A 24,767-nucleotide genomic window follows, 5' to 3' on the forward strand; every position below is an offset into this window, starting at 1 on the left:
AAACAAATTTGAACAGTATATGTTCTTGTAGGGGTTTTAATCCACTTAGAAACGGTTTTGCGAAATTCTTGTTTCATATGGTTTTGAATAATAAGTAATGAACTTAAACAACTTTAGAGCCCTTTGGGACTTAGTTTAATCCATAAGAAACGTGGGTTGGAGGAACAAAGTGGCCGGAGTTGGAGAAGAAGTTGAACAGTATGTTTTCTTTTAAGTACATGTTAAGCGTTTTTACATTATTCTGTTTAATTCTTGTTCCCACTGAATGTGATTATTAATCAAGGAAGTTAATTAACTTTTGAACACCCAAGGACTTAATTTTAATCAGCAAGAAATTTGGTTTGGAGGATCAACACAATTGGACACCGCCGGGATGGGAAAAACGACGCACAGGGGAAGGAGCCTGCTCTATTTCAAGTAGAGCAGGCTCAATTAAAAAGTGCAGCAGGCTCTACTTTGTAGTAGAGCCGGCTCTACTTAGTAGTGGAGGCGGCTCCACTTTGTGTGGAGCCGGCTTCTTCAACAGGTTTCAGGTCTTCGCCTTTTCAGTGATGGTTTTGGCTACGGGTTTCAGAATTTGGTGTTTTCAGATGCTATTAGGAGCTATGCAGGGATGTTTCGGTAGCATCTAAGTCCTATTAGAAATTCTGAAGATGTGATGATACATAATAAATTACAAAGAAATCGGTAGATTTAAACCGTTATAATTTCAGGTGAACTTGTGGACTGTTCTTGGAGGCAGAGGATTTTAAGTGCATAACCCTATGAGTTGCAATTTATCTAGGAATGGTAATATTGTTAAATCATCTTTCTGTAATTTAAGTTAAGTTTATTAGATTACAGAATGATTATATATATTCATAAATGACAGTAAGACACTTTTAAAGAAGTTTACATGGTTGAAATTTTGTAGATGATTCAAGTTGATTAATTTTAAATGAGCAACTGAATTAGGAGTTTGATATGTAAATCATATATCAGTGGTATGGGGATTAAGCCTATTAACTAATATAAATTCAGTTAATACTTAATATGAAACCAGTTGATGTTACCAAGAATTTATTTATGTCAACTTGTAGGATGTTGTGGAATAATTACAAGTAAGCATGTATATACTATTGTTATTATTATTATGCTTATTGTGAGTTACAGGATGGTTATATTTTTTTTCTCTGCATTTAAAAATTTGTCAGAGAATCAGGTACTAGATGTATGGAACAAGCATGCTAATTAAACATTCTTGTTATGCTTATGATTGGATATGTTGATATTGATATGTTATGCTATCATATATATATTATCAATACTGGATGGATGGTTTGTATGCACCGGTATGGGACGGTGTCATACTAGGGGGATTAGCTCAAAAAAAAAATGCTAAGTCCTACCTACTCTGGATTAAGGGATGGATTAACTACAAAAGTTAAGTCCTACCTGTCTTCTGTGTCAAATCAATAAATAATTGAGTGACACTTTGGTTTGGAATGGAATTTAAATATATATTTATGATGCCACGACATGAGCCTGAGACTCAGAGTCGTTGGTTAGGGAGCGTATATTCATTGGGATGCATAGCTGGCTATGATGGTTGGATGTGTACCCTGCCAGGGCTAGGTAGTCATGCCCACCTTTGGGTGTGTTTTCGCATGGTGCCTACTAGTCAAGTTGAGACAGGCCTGTAGTCCAGTGAGAGTCCTGTAGTGTGATTATATATATATATGTATCTACGGACTATTTAGTTATTGTTGGATTAGTTAGGATGTACATGCGTATCGGGTCTCTGCTTGGGTAGTAGTAGTATAGAACTTGCTAGTGGGCCTGACCCACTTATTATTTTTCAGGTGTTGGATGGTTGAGGTCTTAGAGCTTGTTCGAGCTGAGCAGAGACGATCTTTCATTCTACCGACGATGTAGGACTTCTTTCCTGATATTCGATTTGGGCTTTTATCTTCAGTTATTTATTTTCGCTCGGTTTGGATTTTTATTAGGGGTCCACTGGAGATGGATTCCCGAGTTGTAAACTTATGAAGTTTGGATTGTCAGAGTTTAAATATTTATATTTGAGGATTTTTAATTTAGTATTCCTTCAGCTTATTATTATTTCTTAAATTCATTTTGTATTCTGTGTTCGATTAAATATTAATTATTTGATATCCTTCGGATCTGTGCTCGGACTTGATCACCCGTGGCTCTAGAATAAAGGGGTATCACAAAAAATAACAATGTCCTTCTTCATACATGCCCACTAAAACTGCCGCTTTATATCCTGATACATTTTGTCTCCTCCTGGATGAACAGAAAACTTAGAACGATGAGTCTCAGTCATCACGTCCTTTCTCAACTCATCAGCATAAGGTACTACCAACCACCTCTTGTACCTCAACTCTCCATTAGTCCCAACGTGATAGAATAGAACATTCTCAGAAGCTATCTCTGTAACCTTATCAATGCATTGCTGATCTGTGAGTTGTGCCTTCAGAACCTTATGAATGATCGAAGGTGTAACTACCATGCACGCCATAAAAGCATTGGACAACTCATCAACAGTCTTCAAAGCATTCCATTCAGTAGCGAATAATGCAGAAAGACTCGCAGAAGGTCAACGACTGGGTGCATCTGCCACCACATTCGTTTTCCCTGGATGGTACTGTATAGAGAAATGACGGTCTTTCATAAATTCTAACCATTGGCGCTCTCTCATATTCAGCTCCCGTTGAGTGAACAAATACTGCAGACTCTTATGATCACTAAATAATCTGAAAGACTCTCCCAACAGATAATGCCTCCAAATACGTAATGTAATATCCCTAATTTTAAAAGGATAGTCTCGGCATTTTAATTATTGTTTTATTGCATTTTTGTTTGATTATTTGCTTAATTGTTTAATTGTTTTAGTATTTATTTGATTTAATTGTTTAATTGTGTATTTAATTGCATTATTTGGTTAATTGGTTATTTACTTGAATTAATTGATAAATTTTTTTATTTAATTAATTATTTAATTTATTTGATTTATTTACATTTATGTTTAGGTGGATTTAAAACATAAATTTAACGTAGTGTATATATTAGGGTAAAGAGAAACTTGAGAGAAACATAGAGAGGCTCAAGGAGGAAAGAAAAGGCGTTGCTCATGGGTTGAACCAGGAGGCATCAGAGGAGGAGAACAATGAATAGCGGAGGAGAATAGTCTTGGGATTTGTCGGAACTCAGAGACGGTTGTTTAAGGTTTCAAAACTGAAACCGAAGGCAAGTTTTATTCCAACTCCTTCCCTTAAACCTATGTTCTGTGCATGCTATATTGTCTCCAGGAATTAATTCCAACTTTAAAACGGATGTTTGATGCATGTTATACCAGACTTTAAACTATTTTATGTTTAATTAACTGAAATTATTTTTCTTGCATAAACTATTTCGATTATATTTTAATTTTTTGTCAAGCAATTCGTATTAAAATTTGAGGAGTTTCTAAGACTTTTGGGACTTAAATTGGATCCTAAAAACTTATAAAAAAATTGGGATAGAGGACTTGAACTTCGCCGGAAGCGAAGAAAAAGAGCAGATGAAGAGTAACACGGGTCTCAGGGAGAGAGTCGGCTTCATAATGGAGGGAGCCAGCTCCCTTGTTGGAACACCCTATGGGTGTTTTGTTTTGGCACTTTTCAAACTGCAGGGGCTAAAATATAATTTTGGAAATTCATTGGGGGTTTGTAAATTATTTATACAACATATTTAAGGCTTAGGGATGTTGGTTTTTGCTAGGGTATTGGACATCATGAAATTTAGATACTAATTTGCATGCTGTCAGGGATGGTGAAAGATTTAATTGCTAGTTTTGTTTAGCAACTTAAATGGACTAGTATGAGAATATTTTTTAATATCAGTATATTGTGCTCAGTTTATATTTCTGAGTATCATTATATCATGCTCTAGATTTGTAATTGAGGATTAAATGGACATCATGAAATTTATAGACTAATTTGCATGCTGTTAGGGATGGTGGAAGATTTAATTGCTAGTTTTGTTTTAGCAAATTAAATGGATTAGTCTGGAAGTGTTTTTTTTTTTTTGTAATACCAGTATAATGTGCTCATTTTATAATTTTGATTATCATTATATTATGTTATGGATGTTAGTTTACGAACTATTATAATTTCTGTTCTGTCAATTATATGGATATGGATGATTTAAATTGTTTACTTTACTCTGGCAATTTAAATGGAGGTTATATGATCACAATCATCTACTGGATACATAATAGGACCTTGCATATATCTGGCTTCTATTATGATTATTTCTGGATGCATTTGATGTTCAAATGAGTGTTGCATTATTTATGGATCATATGCATTATATGCACCGATATGGGACGGTGGCATATTAGGGATGGATTAGATCAAAACGCTAATTCCTACTTATTCATACATATGGAATGGATTAACTAAAATAGTTAAATCCTACATGGATTTATGTCTTGTCAACTAAAACAATTGAATGATATATTGGATGTTTGTTTTATTTTCTGTATTCGAAAGGATTTATATATATACTTATAGTACCGTGATATGAGCTTGAGTCTCAGGATCATGGTTAGGGTGCGTATATCACCTAGGATGAGTAATTAGATATAGTACATGTTCCCTGGTAGGTCTAGGTACACATGCACACCGTAATGTGTGATTTACATGTTACCTTCTATTTAGACTGAGATTACACTATAGGCTAGTGAGCGTTCTATAGTGTGTATTTATATCTATGTAGACTACTTTAGTTATTACCGAGCTATCTAGGATGTATCTGCATATCGGATTTCTGTATGGATTGTAGTAGGATAGAACTTTTATGTGGGCCTGACCTACTCTTATTTTTCAGGTGTTCGTCAGTTCTAGGCTTAGAGCTTAATCGTGCAGAGCAGATACAGTCACTCACTCCTCCGACTACGTAGGGTTTTTTTTCCATGTTTAGCTTTAGATTTTGTTTCAGTTGTTTCCTTTCCAGTTGGGATTTTATTTAGGGGTCTACTAGATGGATTCCTAAGTTGTAGTCTTAGAGGATTTGGAAAGTTTGGATTATATTAATCTTTAACGTTTGAGGATTTTAAATTAATAATTCTTTAAGCTTTATTATTTATTTCTTAAATCTTTTTGTATTATGTGTTCATTTTAGTATTAATTGTTTGGTATTCCCTTGAGTTTGGGCTTGGGTCTGATCAACCCATGTCTCGGAGTCGAAGGGTATCACAGTTGGTATCAGAGCACTCCAGGTTTAAGTGTCTCTTGGGTATTTCATATTAAGACTTCTGCGTAGCTTTTTCTCTTGTTTAGAGTATAAATTTAGGATTCGTAGTATTCCTTTACGGTTCGCTTAGAATGTATTGATGTCAAGTTTATTCTATAATTTTAGAATGTTTGGCACTAGGAAAAGGGTGTGGTCAGCGATGAAAGCAAAGAAGGACCCAAGGAAGGAAAAGATTACTCCGACGATTCCCCTACGAAGGCCGACCAAGAAGGCAGAATTGGAGACCAAGGAATTAGCTCCAATAGGTGTTACTTTAAAGTATAAGTCAAGGAAGGTTTCTGGTGTGCGAGATTGGCCACTAAACTATGGACCCAACACAACTTCGGTGGTGCTCAAAGCTGAGCCAAGTAGAGAGGAAGACCCCGAAGAAGATCCGGATGGAAGAGATACCGGAGCATCTAAGATGGAGGGTACCGGAGTTCAAGAATGAATGTTCTTTTAAGAGTAATATGATTTTCATTACTAGTAGTAGTAGAGGTATTAGTAAAAGTGTAATACGGATTTAATCACGTACGCTAGTAGTATGTTAAAGAATATTTTACGATTATTCTTTTGACAATTTATGGTTTAAAGAAGTTCTTAATAAAGTGAACTAGTGGTTTTGGTATCTCTATTGTGTTTTATGAGAACATTTTAGTGATGATTACACAAATGGTTTTATTAAACTATATTGGAATGTGATTGTTGCAATAATAAAGGGTTATCTCAGTGGAGTGATAATTTGGACAAGTAACCAAATCTTTGCTTATAGGGACGTTGTGTTGAGATGGGCTGATTACCAATGAGTTTATACAAGAAACTTGTGGGAATCAATTCTGTAAGATGGATTGTGGAGCAGAAAGTTTGGCATCTTCTAAGGTAGTTGTTATACTTGTGGAGAGTTTGGTCATACTTCTAGGCAGTGTCCTAAAGCAGGACAAGGACGGGGATAACATGTGCAGTAAGGACAGTGGGCACTGGTACCTTTACCCACTCCACAGGTTCTACGGATTCAGGGACAGGCATCGTAGCAGTTGCATTACGACAGGGTTTTCAACCCCATGCCGCAGGATATTCAGGCACCTTAGGCTGTTGAGGGTATATTTCCTATTCATGGTTCATAGGGTCATGTTTTGGTTTAATACGGGTGCTACACACTTATTTGTATCTAGATCTTTTGTTGTTTTATCTAGGATGACGACGCGGATGTGCAATAGACCTCAGGGTATTGCTACACTTTTAGGCAATATAGCCATTCTACATGAGAGTGATGGGCCTGTGACACTAGATATTGGTAGACTCAGATTTCTAGCCAATCTATTGGTCCTGGACATGCACACTTATGATGTGATACTTGGGATGGATTGGTTATCGCACTACCATGCCCAAGTTAATTGTTATGATAGGCCTATTGTGTTCACCATACCTGGTCAGGATATATACGTTGTCGCTATGCCACGTTCTAACGGGGTTACTAGCGCATATTTGTTCCATATGGAGGAGGAAACAGAGGAGGAGATTTCTGTAGCATTAGATAGCATACCAATTGTACAAGACTTTTCAGATATTTTTCAGGAGATTCCAGGGTTGCCACCTAGTCGCGAGATCGACTTTGTGATTGACTTAGTTCCAGGCATTACGCCTATTGCTAGAGCACCATACAGGATGACACCAGTGGAGATGCGAGAGCTAAGGGATCAGATTCAGCAATTACTCAGCTAGGGTTTTATTCGTAGGAGTACTTCACCCTGTGGAGCACCAGTTCTGTTTATGAAGAAGAATGACGGTTCACTTCGCCTGTGTATAAATTACAGGGAGTTGAACAAGGTTACTATACGTAATAAGTATCATTTGCCCAGAATTGATGATCTTTTTGATCAATTAAAGAGAGTTACGTACTTTTCTAAGATTGATCTGCGTAGAAGATATCGTCAACTTCGGGTTAGGGAACAAGATGTTCCGAGGGCAACGTTTCTCTCTAGATATAGTTCTTATCAGTTTTGTGTCATGCCTTTCGGACTGACTAGCGCACTAGCAGTCTTCATGTATTTGATGAACAGAGTCTCTAGGGCTTATTTAGATCAGTTTGTCATTGTCTTCATTGATGACATTTAAATTTATTCAAAGTCAGAGGATGATCATGTTAGACATCTTCGTATAGTGTTGCAGACGCTTCATGAACACCGGTTGTATGCTAAGTTCGAGAAGTGTGAATTTTGGCAGCGGGAAGTGAAGTTTCTGGGTCATGTAGTATCAGAAAAGGGAATAGCGGTGGATCCAGCCAAGGTTTCAGCAGTGGTTGAGTGGGGACAGCCTACTTTACCTACCGAGATTCGAAGTTTTCTCAGATTGGCAGGATATTATCATAGGTTCATCCAAGGGTTCTCAAAGATAGCGGGACCACTCACTGATTTGACTAAAAAAGGTGTACGGTTCGTGTGGGATGAACACTGTCAGAAAGCTTTTGATGAGTTAAATACTAAGTTGACTTCGCGTCGGTTATGTCTACTTCACAGAGCGGGATTGAGTATCTTGTCTACACAGATGCTTCTTTGCAAGGTCTTGGATGTGTTTGGATGCAGAAGGAGCAACCGATTTCATATGGCTCTCGTAAACTTAAGCCTCGTGAGCTTAATTATCCAACACATGATTTGGAGTTAGCAGCTGTGGTCTTTGCCTTACGCATTTGGAGGTATTACCTGTTGGGAGGATCCTTCAGGTTATTTAGTGATCACAAGAGTCTACAATATTTGTTCACTCAGCAGGAGCTGAATATGAGACAGCGCTGATGGTTAGAGTTTGTGAAAGACTATTATTTCTTTATACAATACCATCCAGGGAAAGCGAATGTGATGGCAGATGCATTCAATCGCCGACCCGCTGCTAGTCTTTCTGCTTTATTCACCACTGGGTGGAATGCTTTGACAACGGTGGATGAGTTATCGGATGCTTTCATGGCTTGCATAGTAGTTACACCTTCTATTATTCACAAGGTTTTGAAAGCACAACTCACGGATCAGCAGTGCATTGACAGAGTTGTAGAGATAGCTTCCGGGGAGGTTCCATTTTTTTATGTGGGGACTGATGGAGGTTTAAGGTACAAAGGCTGTTTAGTAGTATTTTCTGCTGACGATTTAAGGAAGGATGTGATGACTGAGTCTCATCATTCTTTGTTTTTGGTTCATCCTGGAGGAGAGAAAATGTATCAGGATATGAAGCGGCAGTTTTATTAGTAGGTATGAAAAAGGACATTGCTATTTTTATCTCTCGGTGTAGTACTTGTCAGATGGTCAAGATTGATCATCAGAGGCAACCAAGAGCTCTACAGCCATTACTGATACCGGAGTAGAAATGGGAGAGCATTTTTATGGATTTCGAGGAGGGATTGCCTGATTCTTTTAAGGATCACAATTCCATTTGGGTCATCGTTGATAGATTGACTAAATCAGCTCATTTCTTGCCTATTCGCACTGACTTTACTTTGGAGCAATTGGCGAGACTTTATATTACAGAGATTGTGAAGCTGCATGGCATTCTGTTACCTATTATATCGGACAGGGATTCGAGCTTTGTGTCAGGATTTTAGAAGAGTTTTCAGCAGGCTTTGGATACAGAGTTACATCTTAGCACTGCTTATCCTCCTCAGACTGATGGACAGACTAAGAGGGTTAATCAGATTTGCGTGTAACAATAGTTTCCAGAAGACTATTGGTATGGCACCGTTTGAGGCATTATATGGCCAACCATGTCGATCTCCTGTTTATTGGATGGAGGTTGGAGAGAACAGATTCTTAGGTCCTGAGTTTATTAAGGATACTTTTGAAAAGATTGCTTTTATTAGGGATCGCATGCACACTGCCCAGAATCAGTAGAAGAGTTATGCCGATCGTCGCACTCGTGCTTTGGAGTTTCAGGTTGGGGATCAGGTTCTGTTCAAGGTGTCTCCTATGAAAGGAGTAATGCGTTTTGGGAAGAAAAGGAAGTTATCACTGTGGTTTGTCAGTCCATTCATGATTACGGATCGGGTTGGCGCTGTAATTTATCGGTTGGCAATTCCGGATAATTTGGATCACGTACACAATGTGTTCCATGTCGTATTGTCGACCATCAAGATCAAATTCTTCGTAATAAGGTTATCCCTTTAGTACGTGTTCAGTGGAGTCACCACAATGAGGTTAAGTCTACTTGGGAACGGGAGGATATCATTCGCTCATAGTTTCCTGAAATATTGGAAGAAGGTAAGAGCGAAGTCCTCAGAATTCCTTTTGTTAGGGGGGAAGAATGTAATACCCCTTATTTTAAGATGATAGTCTCGGCGTTTTAATTATTTATTACATTTTTGTTTGATTATTTGCTTAATTATTTAATTGTTTTAGTATTTATTTGATTTAATTGTTTAATTGTGTATTTAATTGCATTATTTGGTTGTTTTAGTATTTATTTAATTTAATTTTTTAATAGTGTATTTAATTGCATTATTTGGTTAATTGGTTATTTACTTGAATTAATTGGTAAATTATTTTATTTAATTTATTTGATTTATTTACATTTATGCTTAGGTGGATTTAAAACATGAATTTAACGTAGTTAATAGATTAGGGTTTTTATTCTTTTATGAAATCACGTTGTGGCTGACTAGGATTTAAGTAGGGTTTTTGTCTCTAATTGCTTCTATATATATATATAAGTTAGGTGTCTACCAAGGGTTTTAAAACCTTATTCACGTACTATGAGGCAGAGAGAAACAGAGAGGGATTTGGGAGGAAAAGAAAGAGAAACTTAAGAGAAACATAGAGAGACTCAAGGAGGAAAGAAAGGGTGTTGCTCGTGGGTTGAACCAAGAGGCAACATAGAAGGAGAACAGTGAATAGAGGAGGAGAACAGTCTTGGGATTTGTCGGAACTTAGAGACGGTGGTTTAAGGTTTCAAAATTGAAACCGAAGACAAGTTTTATTCTAACTCTTTCCCTTAAACCTGTGTTCTGTGCATGCTATATAGTCTCCAGGAATTAATTCCAACTTTAAAACGGATGTTTGATGCATGTTATACCAAACTATAAACTATTTTATGTTTAATTAACTAAAATTATTTTTCTTGCATAAACTGTTTCGATTATGTTTTAAATTTTTGTCAAGCAATTCGTATTAGAATTTGAGGAGTTTCTAGGACTTTTGGGACTTAAATTGGATCCCAAAAACTTTTTTAAAAATTGGAACAGAGGACTTGAACTTCGCCGGAAGCGAAGAAGAAAAACAAAGGAAGAGTAGCACGACTCTCAGGGAGAGAGTCAGCTCCCTAATGGAATAAGCCGGCTCCCTAGGTGATAGAGCCAGCTCTCCATAAGGGAGAGTCGGCTCTAAAGGGGTGAGAGCCGGCTCCCATGAAGGGGGAGCCGGCACCCTTGTTGGAACCTACGGGTGTCTTGTTTTGGCAGTTTTCAGAATGTAGGGGCTAAAATATAATTCTGGAAATTCATTGGGGGTCTGCAAATTATTTATACAACATATTTAAGGCCTAGGGATGTTGGTTTATGCTAGTGTAATGGACATCATGATATTTAGATACTAATTTGTATGCTGTCAGGGATGGTAAAAGATTTAATTGCTAGTTTTGTTTAGTAAGTTAAATGGACTAGTATGAGAATATTTTTTTAATATCAGTATAATGTGCTCAATTTATATTTCTGAGTATCATTATATCATGCTCTGGATTTATAATTGAGGATTAAATGGACATCATGAAATTTATAGACTAATTTGCATGCTGTTAGGGATGGTGGAAGATTTAATTGCTAGTTTTGTTTCAACAAATTAAATGGATTAGTCTGGAAGTATTTTTTTTGTAATACCAGTATAATGTGCTCAGTTTATAATTATGATTATCATTATATCATGTTATGGATGTTAGTTGACGAACTATTATGATTTCTGTTCTGTCAATTATATGGATATGGATGATTTAAATTGTTTACTTTACTCTAGTAATTTAAATAGGGTTTATATGATCACAATCATATGCTGGATACATAATAGGACCTTGCATGTATCTGGCTTCTATTATGATTGTTTCTGGATGCATTTGATGTTTAAATGAGTGTTGCATTATTTATGAATCATATGCATTATATGCACCGGTATGGGACGGTGGCATATTAGGGATGGATTAGATCCAAACGCTAATTCCTACCTATTCATACATATAGAATGGATTAACTAAAATAGTTAAATCCTACATGGATTTATGTCTTGTCAACTAAAACAATTGAATGATATATTGGATGTTTGTTTTATTTTTAGTATTAGGAAGGATTTATATATATACTTATGGTACGTGATATGAACTTGAGTCTCAGGATCATGGTTAGGGTGTGTATATCGTCTAGGATGAGTAACTAGAGATAGTTGATGTTCCCTGGTAGGTCTAGGTACACATACACACCGTAATGTGTGATTTACATGTTACCTTCTATTCAGGCTGAGACTACACTATAGGCTAGTGAGCGTCCTATAGTGTGTATTTATATCTATATGGACTACTTTAGTTATTACCGAGCTATCTAGGATATATTTGCGTACCGGGTTTCTGTATGGATTGTAGTAGGATAGAACTTGCATGTGGACCTAACCCACTTTTATTTTTCAGGTGTTCGTCAGTTCCAGGCTTAGAGCTTTATTGTGTGCAGAGCTGATACAGTCACTCACTCCTCCGACTACGTAGGGTTGCTTTCCATGTTTAGCTTTGGATTTTATTTCAATTGTTTCCTTTCCAGTTGGGATTTTATTTAGGGGTTCACTAGATGGATTCCCAAGTTGTACTCTTAGAGGATTTGGAAAGTTTGGATTATATTAATCTTTAACGTTTGAGGATTTTAAATTAATAATTCTTTAAGCTTTATTATTTATTTCTTAAATCTTTTTGTATTCTGTGTTCATTTAAATATTAATTGTTTGGTATTCCCTCAGGTTTGGGCTTGGGTCCGATCAACCTATGTCTCGGAGTCGAGGGGTATCACACGTAAGGCAAAGACCACAACTGCCAACTCCAAATTGAGTGTTGGATAATTAAGCTCATGAGGCTTAAGCTTACGAGATCCATACGAAATTAGTCGCTCCTCCTGTATCAAAACACACCCAAGACCTTGTAAAGAAGCATCTGCGTGGACAAGATACTTTATCTTGCTCTGTGGAGTAGACAGAACTGGTGCAGAAGCTTTCTGGCAATTTTCATCCCATATGAACCATACACCCTTCTTAGTTAAATGAGTGAGTGGTCCTGCTATCTTCGAGAACCCCTGAATGAATCTACGATAGTATCTTGCCAATCCCAAAAAACTCTGAAGCTCTATAGGTGAGGTAGGCTATCCCCACTCTACCACTACTGAAACCTTGGCTGGATCTACCGCTATCCCCCTTTTTTGACACTACATGACCTAGAAACTTCACTTCTCGCTGCCAAAATTCACACTTCTCGAATTTGGCATATAACTGGTGTTCACGAAGTGTCTACAACACTGTACGAAGATGTCTAGTATGATCGTCCTCTGTCTCAAAATATACCAAAATATTGTGATACCCCCGGATCTCCGGATGCGGGTTGGCCAGGCCCACGCCCGATTACCCGAGGATATCAAACCAATTAGCAATAATCGAACACAGACTACAATTAAAATCAAAAGAGATAAATAAAATTTGCTGAAATGAAAACTAAAATGACAATCCAATGATTGAAACCTCAGAATAAATATTTCCATTAATAAATAAAACTATTCTATTACAATTGATCCTCTACGAATACAAATCGTTCTCCAAATTATAGAACTCTGGAATCCATTTAATGGACCCCTAAAATATCCCACTGAACTCAAATGACTGGAAATAAAACCAAAGCCTAAAACATGAAACAAAATCCTACGGCATCTGTGAAGTGAATAACTGTATCTACTCAGCACGATCCAGCTCTAAGACTGGAAACTAACGAACACCTGTAAAAATAAGAGTGGGTTAGGCCCACATGCAAATTCTTCTCTAACTGCAATCCAAACAGTGACCCGATATACAGATACACCCTAGATATCTCAACAATAACTATATAAGTCATGTATATATATATATATATATATATATATATCCATACTATGGACCCTCGCTGTACTATGATACGCGTCTCAACCTGAGTAGAAGGCAACATACAAAATGCACCTGTGTGGGCATGACTACCTAAGCCTAACAGGGTACACCTCAACCAGCATAGCCAGCTACGCGTCCTATTGCATATACGGTCCATAACCGTTGACTTTGAGACTCAAGGCTCAAGTCACGGTATCATAAAAATATATTTCAAATCTATTCATATCCATCCATAGGAAATCCAATAAATCGTTCAGCTTATTTAACCGCACAGACTTATATAAGAACTCTAATAAGTCGTTCAGCTTATTCAACCGTACAGACTTAAATATAAGGAGAATTATGTTTTTATAATTCATGCCCTAATTCCAAAATAGGTACGACTGAGTATTTTGAATCAGTTTGTCCCTAGTATGCTACCGTCCCATACCAGTGCATACAATTCACAAAATCCATATAATTGATAGAACAGGTAAAGCTGTTCACTAATTAAAATCCATAAGGTAAAAATTAGCGTTTTGAGCTAAACCATACCCAGTATGTCACTATCCCATACCGGTACATACAATCCTCCATATCCATGTAAATTACAACATAAAAATAATAAGCAAGTAATTTACAGTCCAAAACCAAATATCCAAATCATTGCAGAAAAGTGATTAAAGTTTCAGCAATTTAAATCCAAGATCTAAACCATTTATTTGCAAGAAATGGTTTAATAGTTCAACAACTAGCACTTAGAGTATCCATAGATCAATTTTAATAAATCAAACACTCTATCATGCATTTAAATAAGTTTTATAATCATGTTATAGTCCAAACAATTGCTAAATTAATTTAAGCAATTTAGTTATTTCCATTCGGTAACAGCGTATTAAGTTCTATACTCATATTCTGTTTTATCTTTTAGCACAGAGCCATATACTATGCCACGAGTCTAATTTATTAATTAAAAGACTCCACCATGCATCTAAAACTTAATTTAGAATCATGTTATAGCATCTTAAATTGTCAAATTAAAACTAGACAGTAAATTTCCTTCAAGCCGTTAACCATACGCAAAGTTGTTAAATAGTGCACTGTTAATTCCATTCACTTAGAGATCAACCCTACTCAATTTAAGGATTTAATAACACCCAAAACCAGCCTTCTAATCCTTCTGTGAAACCCCAGAATCAACAGTTTCATTCCCATGCTCCAAAGTATCAAACAGTTCGTAGGAAAAAAATTACAGAATGTGTAAATTGAAGAGAGCCTGCTCTAATTCTTGAAGAGCATGCTCTTTTGAGCCTGGAGCCGGATTTAAGAGTCTTAGAGCCATCTCTTCAAGTGTGGGAGCCGGCTCCCACATCCATGGAGCCGGCTCCCACATCCATGAAGCCGGCTCTTACCTCATTTGAGAGCCTCCGTCCCCGTTTTGCTCCATTTCAGCTTCTCTGCTCCTTCACTGGCTTATTCCTATCACTCTGTTGGTTTTTAAAACTAATCTTAGGAGTCTAATTTACACCCAGTAGCATCCCATTAGATTGTTATAACAGTAGGAATTTAATACGACAACAAAACAACAATACTCTTAACATGTTTTTATGCTAAAAAACTGAATACAATTTTGCAACTACAGTTCCATTCCAAACCCCTCTGCTCCTCATCAATACTAAACCTAAGGTCTTATATCATCCCATTAACATCCCCATGGTTCGTTTATAGAAGATGAAAGCAAGTATAGTAACAAAAATCACAACAGAACTTAATATGCTTTAAGGAAAAAAAACTGGAAACAGACATGCACAAATTGTAAGCAGATCTAATTTTAATACAAACAGATCATCAATATAGCATATACTAAACACGTAATTCTCGATTACTGATTAATTAAAACCCTAGAGGCTATCTAGGTGCATAGAACACGAGCCAAAGGGAAGGAGAAAGAAAAGAACTTGCCTCTGTGGTTTTTGAATAAAAACCCTATCGCCATCTTCCTAGGTTTTCCAACAACGTCCGTTCTCTGTCAACTCTACCTCCTGCTGCTCAACCTTCCTCCCCCTAGGGCCAACCTTCCAGCCACGGCCAAAACCCTCTCTGAAGTTGCTCTATGTTTTTCCTCACAACCTCTCTCTGTTTTTCACTCTAAAACTCTCTGTATTTTCACTGTTCGTGAATAGGGTTTGTGTTTACAACCCTAAGTAAACTTATAATAGTATATATATAGGCATATAAAAACCTACGTTTACTTATATTTAGAGATGGAAACCCAACTAAACCCTAGTAGGCCAAATACACGATCCATAAACCTGAGATCCTAATTTAACATTATAATTAAATACTTTAATAATTTAACCTAATTAACTCATTCAATCAATCAAAACTAATTTAATTAAATAAAAACAAAAATCTAATAAATACAAATAAGCAGACCAAACAAAAATAATCAAGTAATACAAATATTCAGACAAAACAAAATAATCAATTAACATAAACACATATCCACATAGTCACATAAAATAATTAAAATAAATAATAAAATCCCAATTATATCCTTTTTAATTTTAGGGGTATTACAAATATCATCAATGAACACGGTGACAAACTGATCTAAGTAAACCATGAAGACTCTGTTCATTAAATCCATGAATACTACTGGTGCGCTAGTCAATTCGAAAGGTTTGACACAAAACTCATAAGAATCATATCTAGTGAGAAACACTATCTTAGATACATCCTGCTCCCTTATCGAAGTTGATGATATCCAGAACGCAGATCAATCTTAGAGAAGCATGTAGCTCCCTTCAGCTGTTCAAAAAAATCATCGATCCTGGGCAAAGGATACTTGTTACGAATAGTAACCTTATTCAACTCCCTGTAATCTATACACAGGCGAAGTGAACCATCATTCTTCTTCATAAACAAAACTGGTGCTCCCTAATGTGAAGTACTCCTATGAATAAAACCCTGACTGAGTAATTATTGAATCTGATCTCTTAGTTCATGCATCTCCACTGGTGCCATCCTGTATGGTGTTCTAGCAATAGACATAGTGCCTGGAGCCAAATCAATAATAAAGTTTATCTCTTGACTAGGTGGCAACCCTGGAATTTTTTGAAAAACATCTAGAAATTTCTGTACAACTGGTATGCTATCCAGTGACACAGTATCTCCTCCTCGGTCTCTTCCTCCATATAAAACAAATAAGTGCTAGAAACCCCGTTAGAATACGGCATAGCAACGACATACATATCCTGACCAGGTATAGTGAAAATAATAGACCTATTATAACAATTAACTTAGGTATAGTAATGAGATAACCAATCCATCCCGAGTATCGCATCATAAGTGTGCATGTCTAGGACCAATAAATTGGCTAGAAATCGAAGTCAACCAATATCTAGTGTCACAGGTCCATCACTCTTATGTAAAATAGCCGTATCGCCCACAGGTGTAGAAATACCATAAGGTCTATCGCACACTCGCGCCGTCATCCCAGATAATGCAACAAAAGTACTAGACATGAATGAATGTGTAGCACATGTATCAAATAAAACATAACTAGATCTACCATAAATAGGAAACATACCCTCAACAGCCTGAGGCGCCTGAACATCCTATGGCATGGGGTTACCCTGCCATAATGCAACTGCTGCGGTGCCTGTCCCTAAGGATATGGTACTGCTGGTAAAGCCGAATACGTCTGTCCCTAAATCCGTGGAATCTGTGGAGCTGGTAAAGGTAATGGTGCCCCTTGTCCCTGATGCACATACTGTCCATGTCCCTGTCCTGCTTTAGGAAGTATGACCAAACTCTCGGTAAGTATAGCACCTACCCTGGAAAGTGAAAAATTTCCTCCTCTGTTGGTTAGCCTGTGGCTGACCCTATTTTACCTATGGTCCCCCATCCTGTTGCCTCTGAATAGGTGCCCCATTCCTGTAAGCATCTGAACCACCCTTGTGCCTCTTCGAAGACTCCTATCCTTGAAATTTGCCCTTATCATTATGTCGGTGTCCATTACCATTCCCTTTTTCAGCTGGCTGATTAGCAGAGTCTTTGTAACCCCGCTTCTCACCCCTAACCTGTTCGAAGTCCACAGTTAACTGATACTGCTGTAAAGCAGCATCTACCACCTGAGCATAAGTAGTGTAGGCTGGACAACCTGTAATAGATCGCTTAATAGACTACATAAGCCTCTTAACGAAGCTATTACGTTTCTTCTCCTCAGTATCCACCTTATCTGGAGCAAATAAAGATAAGCGCATGACATGCTGCTCATACTCTACTATTGTCATGTTCCCCTACTCTAGATTAAGGAACTCTATCTTCATAGCTGTCCTGATTATATATGGAAAATACTTTTCATCGAAGCGAGCACTGAACTGATCATAGGTCAATGAAGTCCTCTCCTCTGCGGTGGTAACTGACTCCCACCACTGGAGTGCATCTCCGACAACTTAAAGGTAGCAAGCATCCGCTTCTGAACCTCTGTGCACTTAAGTATGTGAAGATGTTGCTCGATGTCCTTCTTCTACTGCTGAGCTACTTTCGCATCGATGGAACTTGAGATTTCAGGTGGGCTCCCATTTGTAAAAGAACTTATAGCCTTCTCCCAATGATTAGTTTGAACCACTAGTGCTGGAATAGGTGCCTGCTGAACCTGTGGCTGATTACGAAGTGCAGCTGCTATACCTGCTTAAATAGCCTTAGTAATGAGGTCATTTATATGGGGAGGAAACTCTGGATCCCTGCCCTGATTGAAGCCCCGATCCTAAGACTCCTGAGTAGTCTGTTATACTTCCTCTTGCTCATTGTGCAATTGACCATCTTCCTCATGATGCTTTTCCTCCATTTGCTGACGTTGTAGGAAGTCCTGCTGCCTACATGCTGCTCCTTTTCGCTTCCTATTTCTCTGATTGTCCCATCTTTTTCTAGCATTAACTATTCTATTAGCATAGAAGGATAGACATCAGTACAATTTAAACGGACCGTAAAGGAATACAATGAGTCCTAAACTTAGGCTCTAAATAAAAGAATACGCTACGCGGAAGTCTTAAAACGATAGATCCATAGAGACACTTGAACCTGGAGTACTCTAATACCAACTGTGATACCTCTCGATTCTAGAGCCACAGGTGATCAGGTCCGAGTACAAATCTGAGTGATACCAAACAATTAAGTATATAAACAAGCATTGGATTACAAAAGAAATAATTAAGAATAAATAAATACCAGAGAAGAAACTAAATAATAAAACCTTAACTTAATAAATAATTAATCCTCCAAATAAAAATATTCAAAACCTTTAATATCATTACAACTCGGGAATCCGTCTAGTGGACCCCTAATGATAATCCCAACTGAAACAACTGAAACGAAATATAATCCAAAACTAAAAACATAAAAAGAATCCTAAGTAATATCAGAAGAGTGATGTGGACTGTCTTACACAGCATGAACAAACTTTAAGTCTGAAACTGACGAGCACTTGAAAAATAAAAGTGGGTCAAGCCCACGAACAAGTTCATTCTACGACAACCCAAACAGAGACCAGAGAAACTATATATCTATAGCTAACCCATGCAATAACTATATACTCCATAATACATATACACACTAAAAGAACCTCACTAGACTATAGGGTTACCTCAACCTGAATAGTAGGCAACATGCAAAACGCACATATAGTGGGCATGAGTACCTAAACCTACCAAGGCACACAACCACACTATATCTAACTACACATCCCTGGCAATATACGCACCCTATCCACTGATCCTGAGACTCAAATTCATATCATGCCATATGTTTATATATATATAAATATATATAATCTAAAGTAATCCTTTATGTATCATCCAACTTGTTCAGTTGACCTGACATAAATATAAGTAGGACTTAACATTTTAGTTAATCCATTCCCTTATAAAATATGTAGGACTTAACTGATAAGTTAATCCATCCCTGGAGTGCCGCCATCCCATACTGGTGCACCACATCCACACAATCCAATAGTTGATGGAGCAATTAAAGAAATACATAAAATAATCCATAAATAAACATAATAATGTAATATCAAGTTATCAGAAAATAGGAACAAATTATAATTTATTTAAGCTTCCTACATCACATATCCTATACAAACTGAATCTTAAACATACTGATATTTTACTATTCAGTCAAGTAAGTATTCTCCAAATATAATTCATGCTACACATTTAATCTTAATTGTTAGAACAAAATGAAGATTAAATCCATCCATTCCTCAAAGAATTCATAAAGCATGCATTGATATATTTAAATTTATTTAAACTCATTCCTAGTCCTTATTTGATGTTTAGGACTCCTCAAATTCAATTAAAAGAAATTTTACGCTGTTTACGAAACTTTCTTAGGTAAGGCTCGAGCTTTTGTCCCAATTGCTCGAGCATCATATTTCAGGCTCAAGCATCCTACTTTAGGCTCGAGCTTTTCACCTAATTGCTCGAGCTTTTCACCTAATTGCTCGAGCTTTTCCTTTCAGGTTCTAGTTTTTCATCTAATTGCTCAAGCTTTTCCTTTCAGGCTCGAGCTTTTCATCCATGGCTCGAGCTTTGTCCCCAAGGCTTGAGCACTATAACAGCGAACCGAGCACTGTTACATGAACCAATCCAGAATTCTACTGTAAACTTATTATTTACTGTTTGAGGATTTTAAGGCATGTTTCTAGGTTCCATCAATACTCAGATATGAAAATACATCATTTAAAACATGTATAAACTCATAAAGAAATCAAATCAAATAATGAATTTATCAATTCATACAACAAGAACAACCATGGAAAAAAAATAATTTATAAAACCTATTGTAATACCCCTAATTTTAAAAGGATAGTCCTAGTATTTTTTTTTTAATTAATGTTTTAATTGCATTTTTAATTAATTTAATTGTTTACTTATTTGTTTAATTGTGAAATTAATTGTTTATTTGACTGCTTATGTGACGTAATTGATAAAGTGTTTTATTTAAATGTATTGTTATATTAAATGGTATTTACGTGAATTAATTGTAATTGTATTTTTGTTTTCCTTAATTGGAGTAATTGGTTAATAATTTAATTACGTGAATTGGTTTACATTACGGGTTGGTTACTGTTTAGTTTAGGTTTTAGTTTCTTTTAGGATTCACGTGGAGGCCGACTAGAATTTAAGTAAGGTTTCTGTTGCCAGTTAGAAGTGGACTAGGGTTTTAAATAAGCCTATAAATATATCATGATACGTCTGCATAGGGTTACAAACAAACCCTATTCACATATTGAGAGACAGAGAGAAACAGAGAGAGGTTGTGAGAGAAACAAAGCAACTTTGGTGAGGGTTGTGGCCGTGGCTTAAAGGTCAGACCTAGGAGGAGGGAAGGTTGAGCAGTAGGAGGTCGACAGTGAACGGACGTCGTCGGGAAACTTAGAAAGACAGCGACAAGGTTTTGATTCCAAAACTGCATAGGCAAGTTCTATTTCTATCTCTTTCCTTTAAACCTGTATTCTATGCATGCCTAGGGAAACTCCAGGAACTTTAAGTTATTAAAATCAACCATGTATGCATGCTAAAACTTAAATTACAGTATGTTAATTGTATATGTATATGTTTGAATTGTGTTTAATGTATATCGCATGAGTTGTGATTTTAACTTGTTTATAAAATGTTTACATAACATTTAGGGTTGTGCTGGACTTAAAACGGTAGCCTTAGGACCTTAACGGAGGAAGACGTAGTCGCCGGAGCCGTGGAAGACGAACTGTCATAGTTCGGTCAACCGGTTTGGTGCACACGTCGACCGGTTTGCATGAACCGGTCGACATCTTGGTGATTCAGTCGGCCAGTTGGTTGAAACTGGTTGACTCCTTGTGGAAAAACATCAACTGGTTATTAAACCAGTCGACATCTATGATGAATCAGTTGACATCTTTTAGATTCAGTAGACTTTTGCAAACCAGTTGACATCTAAGAGTTTTACATCAACCGGTTTAGGCGAACCAGTCAACACTTGGGATTTTACATCAACCGATTTAGGCGAACCAGTTAACACTTGGGATTTTACATCAACTGGTTCCTGTAATTGTCATATGGGTTGTCCAGTGTAGGGTTTTGGCACATGGGTTGGTATCTAAGGATGGTTGGGCCTGGTTAAATAATTTTAATGAATTTCTTGGACCCGAAAATTAACTAGAATGCATAACATACAATAATATGCTAGGTTTGGAATAAGATTATCACAATGGTTAATTTATGGGTATTGTTTTAAACTATTTTAAATCAATCAACAGAATTGAAATAGTTTAATCATGTTGTGGATGTTAGATAGTCTATTTGAGATGCCTGATAATTTGTATAAAATAAATTATATGCATGCTATTTAGATTTATTATTATGGCTAAATAATATGCAAAGATTGTACCCATGTTTTATATCATGGCTATATGAGATCAATGGATGTATTTATAATTGTATGCATCTTTGTTTGATTTAATGCACCGATATGGGATGGTGACATTCTAGGGATGGATTAACTAAAGAAGTTTAGTCCTACTTATTCTGAAATAAGTGGAATTAACTATAAAAGTTAAGTCCTACTTATATATATGTATATGCACCGGTATAGGACAGTGACATGTTAGGGATGGTATAGTTCAAAACACTAAGACCTACCTATGCTAGGGATGGATTAGTTCAAAACACTAAGTCCTACCTATTCTAAAATAATATGGATTAATTACAAAAGTTAAGTCCTACTTATAACTATGTGTCAGGTCAATAAACCTTTTGAATGACATACCTTGAACGGACTTTATATATATTATTATGGTACCATGATATGAGCTTGAGTCTCAGGACTATGATTAGGGTGCGTATATCACCTAGGATGGATATCTGGACAGAGGTGTTGTTTCCTGGTAGGTCTAGGTACTCCTGACCACATTATGTGCGATTTGCATGGTATCTCTACTCAGGCTGAGACAGACCTGTTAGACTAGTGAGCGTCCTATAGTGTGTACTTATACATATATGGACTATTCTAGATATTGTTGAGCTATGTAGGATGTATCTGCGTATCAGGTTTCTGTATGGATCGTAGTAGAATAGGACTTGCATGAGGGCTTGACCCACTCTCTTATTTTTCAAGTGCTCGTCAGTTCCAGAGTTAGAGCTTGGTTATGCAGAGCAGATACAAACACTCATTCCTCCAACTATATAGGACTACTTTTTATGTTCAGAGTATCCTCCTCACATCAACGACCTCATTGCTCGGGCTATAGAAGCAGGGGTAACAGCTGCACTTCGGAATCAGCCTCAGATACAGCCAGCACCATTACCAGCACCGGTTGTTCAGACTGATACTTAGGAGAAAGTTAGGAGTTCTTTCACAAAGAGGAGCCCACTTAAGTTCACAAGCTCCACTGATGCGAAAGTAGCTCACCAGTGGAAACAGGACATCGAGCGACGTCTTCGCTTGGTTCATTGCACTGAGGTTTAGAAGCAGATGCTTGCTACCTTTAAGGTTGTCAGAGATGTATTACAGTGGTGGGAGTCAGTCACCAATGCAGAGGAGAAGATGGCATTGACTTACGATCAGTTCAGTGCACGTTTTGATGAGAAGTACTTCCTTTATGCAGTCAGGGCAGCCATGAAGACCGAGTTTCTTAATCTGCTGTAGGGGAAGATGACAGTGGCGCAGTATGAGCAGCAGTTATCGCGCTTATCTCTTTTTGCTCTGGAGGAGGTGGATACAGAGGAGAAGAAGCGTAATAGTTTTGTTAAGGGACAGATGTGGTCCATCAAGAGAGCTATTACAGGTAGTCCAGTCTATACTACCTACATTCAGGTGGTAGACACCGCTCTATAGCAGTATCAGTTAATGGTGGACTTTAGACAAGCCAAGGATGAGAAGCGGGGTGACAGAGACTTTGCTAATCAGTCAGCTGAGAAAGGGAATGGCAACGGACACCGACAGAATGACAAGGGCAAATTCCAGGGACAGCAGCCTTGGAAGAAGTACAAGGGTGGTTCAGATGCTCCCAGGAATGTGGCACCTATTCAGCGACAACAGAATAGGGGACCACAGGCAGGACCGGGTCAGCCACAGGCTAACCGACAGAGGAGGCCATTTGGTACTTTCCAGGGTAGTTGCTATACTTGTGGAGAGTATGGTCATACTTCCAGGCAGTGTCCTAAAGCAAGACAGGGACAGGGATAGGGACAGCATGTGCAACAGGGGCAGAGGGCGCCAGTGCCTTTACCAGCTCCACAGGTTCCACGGATTCAGGGACAGACATATCCGGCTTTACCAGCGCCGCCGCAGCCTTAGGGACAGACACTGCAGCAGCTACATTATAGCAGGGTGTACAACCCCATGCCACAGGATATGCAGGCACCTCAAGCTATTGAGGGTTAGTTTCCTATTCATGGTTTACATGGACGTGTATTATTTGACACGGGTGCTACACACTCATTTGTAGCTAGATCTTTTGTTGCTTTGTCTGGGATGACGACTCGAGTATGCAATAGACCATAGGGTATTTTTACACTGTTAGGCAATACAACCATTCTTCATGAGAATAATGGGCCTGTGACACTAGATATTGGTAGACTCATATTTTTAGCCAATCTTTTGGTCCTGGACATGCACACTAATGATGTGATACTTGGGATGGATTGGTTATCGCATTACCATGCCCAAGTTGATTGTTATGATAGGTCTGTTATTTTCACCATACCTGGTCAGGATATGTACGTCGTCGCTATGCCACGTTCTAATGGGGGTAGTAGCACTTATTTGTTCTATGTGGAGGAGGAAACGGATGAGAGGATTACTGTATCTTTGGATAACATACCAATTGTACAGGACTTTCTGGATGTATTTCAGGAGATTCCAGGGTTGCCGTCTAGTCGCTAGATCGACTTTGTGATAGACTTAGCTCCAGGCACTACACCTATTGCTAGGGCACCGTATAAGATAGCACCAGTGGAGATGCGAGAGCTGAGAGATCAGATTCAGCAGCTACTCAGCCAGGGTTTTATTCGCAGGAGTACTTCACCCTGGGGAGCACCGGTTTTATTTGTGAAGAAGAAGGATGGTTCGCTTCGCCTGTGTATAGATTACAGGGAGTTGAACAAGGTTACTATTCGTAACAAGTACCATTTGCCCAAGATTGATGACTTTTTTGATCAGTTGAAGGGAGCTACTATTTCTCTAAGATTGATCTGCGGTCTGGATATCATCAACTTCGGGTTCGGGAGCAGGATGTTCTGAGGACAGCGTTTCTCATTAGATATGGATTTTATGAGTTTCGTGTGATGCCGTTCGGGTTGACTAATGCACCAGCAGTTTTCATAGATTTAATGAATA

The sequence above is a fragment of the Cornus florida genome, unplaced genomic scaffold, assembly GCF_030987335.1.
Source record: "Cornus florida cultivar Cherokee Brave unplaced genomic scaffold, ASM3098733v1 CherokeeBrave_3.0.0_Hap2_Chr05, whole genome shotgun sequence".
Classification (NCBI taxonomy): domain Eukaryota; kingdom Viridiplantae; phylum Streptophyta; class Magnoliopsida; order Cornales; family Cornaceae; genus Cornus; species Cornus florida.